Genomic DNA, 13136 nt, shown 5'->3' on the forward strand with positions numbered 1-13136 from the left:
GTCAGTTAATGCATGCATGCATCCAACTAGTGTACTCCATATAACTGAAGATTCTCTCATCAGTAACTCATGCATGTCTATTCTGAGAAAGACCTAGTTGAGATTAAAGACAGGGACAATGTACTATCAGTTGCATGTTTTCTCCTATAAAGGAAACTCATGCATGCAGAAGGAAGAAGGTTCCTTGAGGATTGCGCAGTTTTACAGGGTGTGAGATCAGTGTGAGAGATCAATGTTACACTTGGTAACAGGAGGATCACCCAGGAGAAACTGCGCAAGGAAATAGGAGGCTTGGAGGGCAGAGGAGAAGGTTTGTGAGAAGCCTTGTTTGCCTGTGAGCATCTAGGAGGATTGTACTGAGAGCTGGTTAGCTGTGAGAGCTAAGGCTTTGTATTATTTTGATATATTTCCACCTTGTATGATAATACAGATAGTGGGGTTTTTAGCTGAGGTTTTCCCTTGAGTATTTTTTGTGTTTCGAGTTCATTGATTCTTCTTCTGGTTGTATGTGTTCAGCTCTGATTCAGCTCGATCTTTAAGCTTCTGCAAGTTTGATAGTAGAAGTAGATTATAGTATTTTTCTTTGGTATATTGCATTATCGAGTTAATCTATAGTCAGATTTTCTACATAGATCTCAGAGGTAGATTTGTAGAGAATTTGCAAGAATTTCTACATGGTATCAGAGCCAAGTTTATCGGAGCAGTGAACAGTATACGGAGAAGAGAATTCGAAGTTTGAAGTTCATGTTTACAGGTGAAAATTGAATTCATCTCATACTTCAAGGTTGGTCAATGGCATTCTATGGCTTGAGACTCGAGTATGCCTTGGAAGGCAACTCAAATTACATAGCATGGAAAGATCGCATGGAGGCTGTATTAGAAGACAACGACTTGAAGGATTTCATTGATCAAGAAATCCAAAAGCCAGCTTCAACTAATGCACAAGAGTTGGCTGAGTGGAAGAAGTGTGTGGCGAGGGTGAGATGGATCATCCTTGAGGGAGTTCGAGACCATATTGTCTCAAGTCTCCATGAAAAGGATACTCCATATTCAATGTGGAAGACATTGAAGGACCTCTACCAGAACATTAGCGACCAAAGGAAATTGGCATTTAAGGATAAGCTTCGAAGAATCAAGATGGAGAACTGCGATACTATTTCCACATATCTGAACAAGCTCACCACTTGCAGAGATGAGCTTAGCAGTGTGGGAATAACTACTGTTGATGATGATATGGTGAGCCTCGCTATCCTTGGCCTTCCAAAGAGCTGGAATAGCTACTAGGACTTTGTGAATGGAAGGGAGAAACTGCCAGATTGGGAACAGATGTGGTTGGATCTCAGCAGGAGGAGATTAAGAGAAGCACACGAGAGGGTTATTCATCCAAGGATGATGAATAAAATCTGGCCTTAGCAAGTAATGCAAGGAAAGGGAAGGAGAAAGATTCTCATTCCAAATTGAATTCTTCTCATGGAGGGAAGAAGGTTGACAAGTCTAAAGTGAGATGCTTTAATTGTCACAAAATGGGTCATTATGCGACTAATTTCCCATCGAAGAAGTCCAAGAAGGGATCCTCGGAAGGATCTGAAGGTGAGGCATTAGCCTCTCAATTCGAGATGGACTTTACCCTCATCGCATGCATGGTGTCATCGATGATGGGTTGTGGTTGATATCTTGACAGTGGAGCCTCATTCCACATGATCGACAATAAAAGTTTATTCAGTACCTTGGAGGATAAAGACCTAAAGATGCACATTGTCACGCCCCTACACCTGCGGTAGTCTTTCAACCGCTTATAGCGAGGTGCGGCACTACCAATCGTTTTCTTTTCACCAATACTTACAATTGTAGACTACGCTTAACATTCCATACTTAGTTTTATTTTCATTACCAAGTATTATTAATGTGTTCCTTTATACAAGTGAAAGCCCATAACATTCACATGAACAACATTATACAAGAGAAATGCACAACAATATAAGGGAGGGGCAACTCCCTGCAATATGAGTCTGCCCGAATCAATATATTATACAATCTTCACTTTTACAAAGTTTTACAAGTTAAATCTTGGGAAACCCCAAATTTACACTTAGCCAATTTTCACAACTTCGGCAAACTCGGTTGCCCAGATCGTCAGCGCCTCCGCACGACTCACCAACCCTTCGTTCACCTTGTCGCACAATCGTGTTGTTTTCCTAACTCAGGCGCGCCTCCAAGTCGCCACACACGGGCGCCTCTGCCCGAGACACACCTCCGTTCACAATCTCAACCAAAAGTCACACCGTGCACACTTGCACGATGGGCGGGTGCTCACCCAAGTCGCCCAAGAACTCGTGCCAAGTCGTCACACAAACTGGGCGCCACACACCCGTGCACGCCCTCACCCAACCACCGGGCGCTCCTTCCCGCACCTTCACCCACAACTGTGCTATCACTGTGCAGTCTTGCCCAAGAATGGGCGCATTGTTAAACCTGCGCCTCCTCCTTAGAACTGCGCACTAGACCTGCGCCTCTACCTTGTAGAGCGAAGATGTTGAGCGAATGAGTTGCTCCAAATGAGTTCCAACGCTCTACAATATATATGCGTTGTAGGGGGAGGTCGTAGCTTGCCCAGCCGACCTCTCCCATGCCCTTGCTCCATCGCAAAAGCCCCTATCTTCAAGTCAGCCCCTCATCCAACGTTGGTCGGCCTCCATATGTTTTATCCCATGCTCCATGCGTATAAACACTCGCTCGCCCTCCACATATGCGCATAACACCATCGCATACTCAAGAGAGAGCTCGCACTTCGTTCAATCGTAGCTACCCAGGCGCACGCACATTCCTACCGCGCGCCTAGAATTGCAGGTCGTTACATCCTCCTCCACCTGAAATCATTGTCGTCCTCGACAACATACCATCTTGGTAGCCATCCACCAAGATCAATAAGAACTGTCTCATCCATGATGTCAACTCCTAAACATACTGCAAACATCTCTGCATCATATGTAGAACCACTGTCTCCATCATGTCTCATCCAAGCAACCATCTGTCACCAAGATCACCATACCAAGGTATACACCCCATCGATATGTCATACATCGGAAATCATCTGAATCCATGACCATCGACCATATTGCCGCAATCTCCACATGATTCTCCCCATCGTGGAAGGCTGGCCCCTCCATCTCAAGCTACATGCTTCCTGCAACATCTCATGTCGACCTCATTATGCGTTGTCCTCATGTGAACTGCTCCCATGATACTCCAACATAATGCTAACACATCTCTGTACATGCCGGCCCCCATGTTTGAACTAGTTGGGTAGCTAATCCAACTGTCACGCTCAAACCATGAGAATGCACATCCTCATGCCACCATCAGTCATTTCTATGAACATCCTGTCACATCCTCGACTCGATCAAGAATCCATCTCCATATAAGTGTAAGCCATGCTCAAGTCCATGAAGTAGCCCTCATCTCATCTGCAACATGCTGTCCATGATGTCTGGTACTAATGTGCTGCATGAAATCAGTCACATCTACCCCAACATCATCATCCATATGTGTGCCTCCTCAACATGAAGAGACCATCTCATCAAACTCTGACTCTCGATGTGCCACATCCAGGTCCATGAAGCAACCTCCATCATATCTGCAATGTGCCATCCCTCAAGTCTGCCATAGAAACAAGTATACACCTGTATCAACTATCCATGTGCTGCCCATGATCATAGATCAATCAGCCCCCATGTGTCAAAGTGGTTAAGTCTCGGCTCAACCCATGCCCAAGTGTTGTCACCAAGGCATCATCATCGTTGTAATTCCATCACTCCAAAGTGTCTCATATCGATCCTCCACATCAAGTCACTCTTTCAAGCCATTCCCATACATGTACTTGAAAGTATGCACCCCATCCTGCATCAAAGTCTCTGACCTCAGCTCCTCAATGCATCAGATCCTCCAAGTCCACCAAATATGAAGTCCCTAAAAGTCACAACCTCATGTCATCACGAGCTCCATGAGTCATCTCCAACCAACATCTTAGCAAGCATACATGTCTCGGCCCAAAGGTCTTTGCAAGATGCCTCAGCTCTCCATGTAGTAGGAATGCTCCATAGTCTGCTCACAACTCCATCCAAGTCCATGGCCTTGTTGTACAAGAGTGCACAACCTCTCCATCGGCTCATAAGTAAAACATCTCCATGTAACATCAACAAGTCCACTTGCACAATATCCCTGCTTTGGCACTCCTCATTGGATGTCCATAAGTGACACCTCTACGAGTGCTCCTGCATCATGTCCCTACATAGACTGCCATGCTCCATGTCTCCAACCTGATGTCCATGACTAAGTTGCCCATGTAGTCCAACCAAGTAGACCCATCACAGTAATCAGTCATCCTCATCCAAGTCTGCAATCTTTGGTCTAGTGAACTCGGTCACCCAACCATATCATCCTCATGAGTCCCTTCCATCATAGCTCCCCCACTAAAGGTTCCACCAAGACTTGCTCTTGGTCTCGGCCATGAGAAGTTCACCCAAGCATCATCATACCTCAAGTGTGTTCCCTTTAATCTGTCCATGAGTCATGCCGGGCACTTAGCGAATTCTCCATGTGGCTAAAGCATGACCCAATCCTCCACAATGATCATCATGTTCCTCCCTTCATTACAACAAAACCCTGTGATTAGCATCCCTTTTTGCTTCCTTTTTTGCATCTAGAGACCATTTTTGGTGCTATTTGTGTCCATTTATCAAATATGGTGCAAAACTTGATGCAAAGTTTTCATCGAGTTTTGCACCAAGTCTTACATCAAGTTTAGCACCAGGTATTGTAATAGGTTTTGCACCAGATTTTACACCAAGTTTTACGCCAGGTTTTATGCCAAGTTTTGTGCCATCCTTTGCACCATGTTTTGCATCAAGTTTGGCACCTAATTTTGTTTCACCATCTTTTGCATCCTTTATTGCATCCACTTTTTGCGCCTACACTTGCATCAACTTTTGCATCATCTCTTGCATCCTCTTTTGCATCATTTTTTAAATCATTTTTTGCATCCATTTTTGCATATTTTTTGCATCCCCTTTGTGCCAAGTTTTGCATCGAGGTTTGTGTCTAGTTTTGCATCTAATTTTTCATCTACTTTTGTTGCATTGAATTTTACATCTTGTTTTGCATCCATATTTACATCCTCTTTTTCATTTGTTATTGTGTCCACTATTGCATCCATTTTTCTTGTGCCATAATTTGCACCTAGTTTGACACCTCCCTTTGCACCCTTTTTTGTTTCTAAATTTGCATCCATGATTGCATCCTCATATACATCTAGGTTTTCATCAACTTTTACATCTATTTTTAATCCCTTTTTATATCCACTTTTGCGTCAAGATTTGCATTAGGTTTTGTGTCTCGTATTGCATCTACTTTTGCATAGAATTTTGTTGCATCAACTTTTGCATCCTATTTTACATCCATTGTTGCATCCATGTTTACACCCACTTTTACATCCCTTTTTGCATCCTATTTTTCATCTTCATTTGCTTATTTTTTTGCATCTATCATTACATCCACTTTTGTTGTGACACAATTTGTGCCATGTTTTGTACTTATTGTTGTACCCACGTTTGCTTCCAATTTTGCATCCATCTTCGCATCCTCTTTTGCATAAAATATTGCATCTATTTATGCATCCACTTTTTTGTTGGGTTTTGCGTCTCATTTTGTATCTTCTTTTGCATGTACTTCCATTGCATCCATATTTTGCATCTAGTTTTGTTTCTCATGTTGCACCTGTGTTTGCATCCACTTTTACATCCCTTATAACATCTTGTCTTGCATCTAAGTTTGCATCTTTTTTTGTGTCTATTATTACATCCACTTTATCATCCACTTTTTTTGTGCTATGATTTGTGCCATATCTTATGCCTATCATTGCAACCCACATTTTCTTCCACTATTGCATCCACATTTGCATCCTCTTTTGTGTCCAAGTTTGCATCAAATATTGTTTATGTTTTTTGCATCCCATTTCGAATCTACTTTTACATCCACTTTTGATTCGTCCAATTTTGCAACTAATTTTGTGTCCACTATTGCACCCATGTTTACATCCCTTTTTTCATCCAAGTTTTCCTCCTTTTTGCATTCAAGTTTGTGTCTTTTTTTTTTTTTTTTTTTTTTTTTTTTTTTTTTTAAATTCATTATAGTATCCACATTTGTTTCACCACAATTCATGCTACGTTTTATGCCTACTATTGTGCCCATGTTTTCTTCCACTTTTTCATCCATGTTTGAATCCTATTTTGTGTTCAAGTTTGCATCAACTATTGCATCTACCTTTTCATCCACTTTTGTGTCAATTTTTCTGTCTTGTTCTGCATCTACTTATGTTGTGTCCACTCTTCATCAAAATTTACATCTATTTTTACCCCCATTTTTTTGTTCACTTTTGCATCCCTTTTCCAACACACAATCATATTTTTTGCATTGATGATATTTCTTATGACATTGAAAATTATGAACAACTGATGACAATGTCAATAATTATAACGATGATGATAATGAAGATGATGATGATGACATGAATTGCGATTGTTATGATAATGACAATGATAATAAAGACAATGGGAATTACAACGATAATGATGATGATGATGCTAATGACATTGGCCATTCTTCCCAATTTTTAAATGTTGTCATGGTCATAATCATAATAATTATCTTTGGCATCATCTTCCAAGTCATCATCATCTGATCATCATTATCATTATTTTCATCTTGGTCATCATCAAGAACAATAATGGCATGAATGATGATTATGATGTTCATGATGAAGATGACAACAATTATGATAAAAAATATATTAGTTATGATGATGGGGATGATGACAATTATAATGACGATGATAATGGTAGTGATGATGATGATCATCGATCATCTCTAAAAAATAAAGTTGTTATTTTTCTTTCATATATCATGTGTCCTAACAACCCTTTTCGAGCACTCGTAACATTTTTTAGGTTGATGATATTTCTTATGATACCTATAATTATGAACAATTGACGACAATGTCCATAATCATGATGATGATGAAGACATGAATGGTGATTATGACGATAATGAAATGATGAAAATAATGATGACGGTGATGGTGGTGATGATGGCGATAATGAAGATGATGACCCTCCCTCTAAACTAGGGAGGTACTCATAATGAGACAAAAAAGTACTCTCAAGTTGAAATATTCATATAAGAAGGGGTCTGGATTGATAAGCATCAATGATGATTTACATCATCATAGCCAACATTGTCAAAATAGTAAGGCCTTGACTAAAAAGTTTATCTCTCCATTAGATCATAGCACAATGTTGGGAGGCATAAATTTGGACACCACTGCCTCTCTAGGCACTTACCCCACCAGGATGTTCACAAGGTATGTCCTCACATGATCATTTTCTAATCCACTATCATAATATTTGACACCAGGAAATGTCAATCCTCATGACTATTTTTACCTTGGATTAATGTACTTGACTTATGGCGATTAGTCCTAGTCAAAGTCCAAATTCTCAAAGAATATTGGTCCGAGATATTTATCCAATCCACCATTATCCCTAATAGTGTCTTTATAGGCTTACGATTGTTAGTCCTGGCCATAGTACATCACACATGGATAATATGGTGTCTACCCTCACTCCCTCTCAACCAGAGAGGAGACATCCACAAGCATAAGATTTTCTCAAGAATACCCATCATTTTCATAGAGAATAACATCATTAATTTGTTTTCATCACATGACGCCATTATGATTAAGCATTCATATATTTGTGGAAAGATATTTCCCCTTTTGTCGTTTGTGATGAAATAAAATCAAAAAGTGAAAGACAAAATCATTAAAGATATTTATTTAGCTAAGTCTAAACTCTAAAGTTGAAGTGAAAATTCACGTAAATCTTATATCTATGAGTTGTGCCAAACTTAGGAAAACCTTATTCCCTAAGTCCTTTATATAAGAAAATGAAAAAAGAAAGAAAAATAAGGCCCAATGAATGGTAACTCATGTCTTCACTCCCTCTTTGGAAAATATATAAATATATACACTCCTAGTCACACTTGATCACATGTTTGTGATGGTTAAATCATGAATTCCTCTTTTCTCCTTGCATTTTCACTTCATCATTTAAGCACCTAATTGAGGATCTAGGGAATGTTTGTTGCCTAAGGCTTTCATGTCTACTCTTGGTTTACTTATGTCACACTACTGTCAATTTATGTGACGGAGTGAAATACATAAGTTTGTGGAGTTATTAGAGCAGTGTATTAAGTTAGTCACCACACACACATGTATTACATCTCATTGATCCACATGTGTGGGTTGGAGACTCATTGCTTGACAACTTTAATGGAGGCTACTTTATGGCTTTAATGGTATAGATTACAAAATGTCTTGTTAAACATTGTGATTCATCCTTTCTTTTCCTCGAGACACTTGATAATATTGAAGTCACTCCCAATAATTCATGGAGATGGGGAGTATAAATTACTTGTGCTAGAAATACAATTGAGAAATAGAGGTTTTCCATTTGAGATATTGGAGTCATAGACATTGGATACATGGTAGTAGTCCTCGATGTCAATTAACTAAAATTGTATTTTCATAATGCGAAAAGAGGTAAACATATTGGTAACCTTGATGTCTTGATCATTTCAAATAATAACCATTCCACCCAAGTATCTCTAAGCATCAAACACTACTACTTGGAAATTCCTCCCCCATTTTCTAATTATATGAGATAGAACCTCACTTAATATTTTTGCTTCTTATATCAACATTATTGATGGGTGCTTTGCGTACTATTTTTCTTTTATGAGTCTTTGTTTTCCTTTACTATTGAGGCCCCTCATGTTCCATGAGACTATTTTCATCAAGAATTTACATAGAAAGGAAGTATAATGTGACTAAAAAAAAACATGTCTCAATATTTAAGTGCTTGGACAATTCCACTTCATGACTCCTATATTTCCTTAACCTGGGACCGAATGGTGAACTTGATGGCCTTAAGGGAAATTGACCAATGAAAATCTAAAAAATAGGTGACTTTTGACTTTATCACATACAATTTAATATACTAAAAAAAATATCCAAAACAATTTCATCAAGCAATGAATCATTGCATTATAAAATACAATCTATAAACATTTTGGGAACGTTTTTCTAAACCATGCTAAAAAACCAACATATTTAATATTAATATTTAACAATAATATGGACAATAACACATTTTGATAAATTAAATAACATATTATCAAGCCTAAAAAATGTCACTAACATAAAACTATAAAGCATGCACCTAATGGAAGTGACCACTCAAGGGCACCATAAGACAATTAATCTATTAAGACCAAGATTAATGGGGACAAGGATCTACAAAGGACAAAGGCAAACTTATTTTAACTTTATTGTTTTATTAGCTTGGTTCAAGATGAACATTTCAAGATATCGTGAAGAACATAATTAGTTTTATCGCATTAAGAAACCCAAGCAAAGTCTATAACTTAGCAAGGAAGAGATGTATAACACCCATCTCAACGACACAACACATGGCATTCAGTTACTTTTTTATATATAATTTAAACTCCTATCATAAAATCACAAATTTATCATGAATGGAATATTTAAAATCCATTTTTATAAAAACAAAATATAATTTTTCTTATAGAAAAAGAATACCAAAAACTAATATATTTTTTTAGAAAAACAAAAAATACTAAAACTAAATATATATTAAAAAAAAAAACTAAAACATAAGCAAACTAGAATTTGAATTTGACACTCTTGTTCACTTTCGGAAACTCATATGGTGGAATGTCATCTCTTTATCCTCATCTTTAGCTTTTTCCTAAAAAATAAAAGCACACAAAAGCGAGAAAGAGCCATAAAGCATGGGGAAGCTTTTTCCTAAGCACAAAATCATCTAAAAAGTGGAAACAGCCATTTTTATATGAGGAAACATTATTCACCCAAAATATTTTTCCCAAATTGAACTAATGAGGAATTTGGGAAATCTTCATAGCCTTAACTTTCCTATATATTGGAGGCTTGCCCATTGAAAAAATGATGGGAATTTTTGTATTGTCACGTTGCTGAGATCTATCTTGAGAGGGAGAGTTTTGGAGCTATGATTTGGGGGAGGTGATGTTGCAACTACATCTGATTGTTGTAACTTTCCTCCAACTCCTTTATTAATATAGATCAGTTGTTTTTCCTTCCATATGTTTCTATTCATTCTTTACTTCTTCTATTTAACTAATGGATGTATGGGATTTTGGTTTATATTTATTTATTCAATAATATTTATATGTTTCTAATAGTTTTGATTATCAAGATATTATGCTATTAAGGTTTCTTTATTCTCTCTCTTATGTGTAGGACCAAGCTTTGGAGCTAGCTAGGAGCGTTTCCTAGCTATACTAAAAACTCCAAGAAGACCTGCATGCGAGGACTCACAAGAATTCCTTCTCTTTTTCTTAATCTATACTCTACATCTTGATCTACTAAGAATCCTAAGCCTTAGAACAACCTTTCTCTTAGTTGGTTTGTCCTAGGTTTTCGGGATAAATTTAAAGGGTTTTATTTTCATCTAACCATGCATTAAATCCTACAACAAAATGATATTTAGAAACTTTAATATATTTCACTATGTAAATGAACATAGTAAAATGAACCCATAGACGGGGTCATAAATGGATATAAAAATAAAACTCTAAACAAAAAGCCAAAAGTGGATTTAACCATGGATGCAAAATTGGGAGTAGAATTGGATGTTAAACTAGCCATCAAAACAAGATGCAAACAATGACACAAAAAGGGTTTTAAAGTAAAATTAAAAAAGGGTGCAACACTAGACACAAAGAAGGGAACAAAATAAGGCATACGAAAGGATACTGAATTGGGCACAAACAAGGATGCAAAAATGGGCACCAAAATGAGGATGCAAAGAATGGTGTAAAATTAGGATGCAAAAAGGATGTAAGAAAAGACACAAAACAAGATGCAAAATGGGACTAAAAAAGCGTGAAACCAAGGATGTCAAAAATGATGCATAACTAGATGAAAATTCAAACTAAAATCTAGGTGCAAAATGAGATGCAAATGTGGACACAAAATTTGGTAGAAAAAAGGATGCAAATCTAGAAGCCAAATAGGATGCAAAATTAGATACCAAAAAGGATGCAAATTTGACCATAAAAAATGGTGCAAAATTGGACACAAAAGAAGAAAAATGGTGAAAAAATGGGCATAAAAATGGTTCAAATTTGGATGCAAATTAAGAATGCAACATTGGATGTAAAATGAGGTGCAACAAATCATTCAAAACTTGGTGCAAAAACAAATGCAAAAGTAGACGAAAAAAATGGCTCAAAATTGAACATAACAATAGACACAAAATGGGATGCAAAGGTGGATGCAACATATGGTTCAACATAGGATGCAAATTTAGATGCTCAAAAGGATGCAAAATTGGATACAAGAAATGGTGTTAAAAATGATGCTAAATTGGATGCAACAAATGATGCAAAATTAAATGCAAAATATGGTGCAAAATAGGATGCAAAAAAAGGGGACAAATAAAACGCAAAAGTGGATGCAAAAAATGGTGCAAAAATGAATGCAACATTTGGCAGATTCAACATATGGTGCAAAATTGGATGGAAAAAATGGTATAAAAAAGGTAGAAAAACTGGCACAAAAATAGATGTAAAAATAAGTACAAAATTGGAAGCAAAAAATGGCATAAGATCAGACGCAAAAATTGGCACAAACTAGATGTAAAAAAAGGCACTAAATCAGATACCAAAGAAGGTGTAAAACCCGATGCAAATTATGACACAAAACTAGAAGCAAAGAATGCCACAAAAGAGGAAGCAAAAAATGATGCAAAAATAGATGCAAAAAATGGCACAAAACTAGAAGCAAAACCTATTGTAAAACCAAATGAAAATCTTGGTTCAAAATATGATGCAAAAAATGATGGAAAAATTGGCGTAAAAAAGATGCAAAATATGGTGCAAAAGAGGACATTTTAAAAATTGTACAAGAGAGCCAGATTTAGCGCCAGGCTGCTCATCCCAATTGAGAAAAAAATGCACTAAAATCTGGTGCTAAATCTGGTGCAAATTGCCTGTTTTGTTGTAGTGCTTGTCACGGGCCTTTGCACCTTCTATCAGAAGGTCACAAACAACCCCAACAAGTCCTGCAATAGTCGATAATCCTTACTTTTCCATACAAGGTTTTACCATAGCTATCCATGGTAAGATCCTCCCCTGCATCGGCAAACTGACTTTGCCCTTCCCTGCATACGGTCCATCTACCAAATGCTCAAGTGAAACACAAGTATCAATAATACTTACATCATCATCATAAGGCTCCTCCATATGAGTATCCTCATTCATCCATGTCTACAAACTGCACGATCCTGGTCCAACTTGATCAATCTCAAGTTCAATCTCCATCGTTGTCATATCTGCAACATCCTCAATCATCACGGCTTCCTCTTCCTTGTCGGCACAATCTGCAACTTCATCTTGCTCCATTGTCCAACCAAGTTGAAGAAGTTCGTCTTCAACATTCTTGTCCAAGACTTCAAGTTCCTTTCGAATCCGGGGATTCTCTTCTTTCATCCGCTTCAACCTGTATAAGGTAAGCAAGAGCTTCCCTTTGCATTCTTCCAAGCCTGCCATGTCTTGTCATTCAGCTTGGCCCAAGCACTAAGCTTCACCTCTGCTAAACCTGTTTCACGCTTTACCTGAATCACCCTGATATTCCACTTGTCACCTGCAAAACTTGAACCTCCTGCCAAGTCTTTGGTCTTCGTAGAATCAGTGCCTTGATTCAGTACACCAAGTTTCCTGTAAAACTTGGACCAGCTCTGATATCAACTGTCACGCCCCTACACCTGCGGTAGTCTTTCAACCGCTTATAGCGAGGTGCGGCACTACCAATCGTTTTCTTTTCACCAATACTTACGATTGTAAACTACGCCTAACATTCCATACTTAGTTTTATTTTCGTTACCAAGTATTATTAATGTGTTCCCTTATACAAGTGAAAGCCCATAACATTCACATAAACAACATTATACAAGAGAAATGCA

Source organism: Pinus tabuliformis, chromosome J (assembly GCF_031772625.1).
Source record: "Pinus tabuliformis cultivar Carrire ecotype Pingquan chromosome J, CPIR1, whole genome shotgun sequence".
NCBI lineage: Eukaryota > Viridiplantae > Streptophyta > Pinopsida > Pinales > Pinaceae > Pinus > Pinus tabuliformis.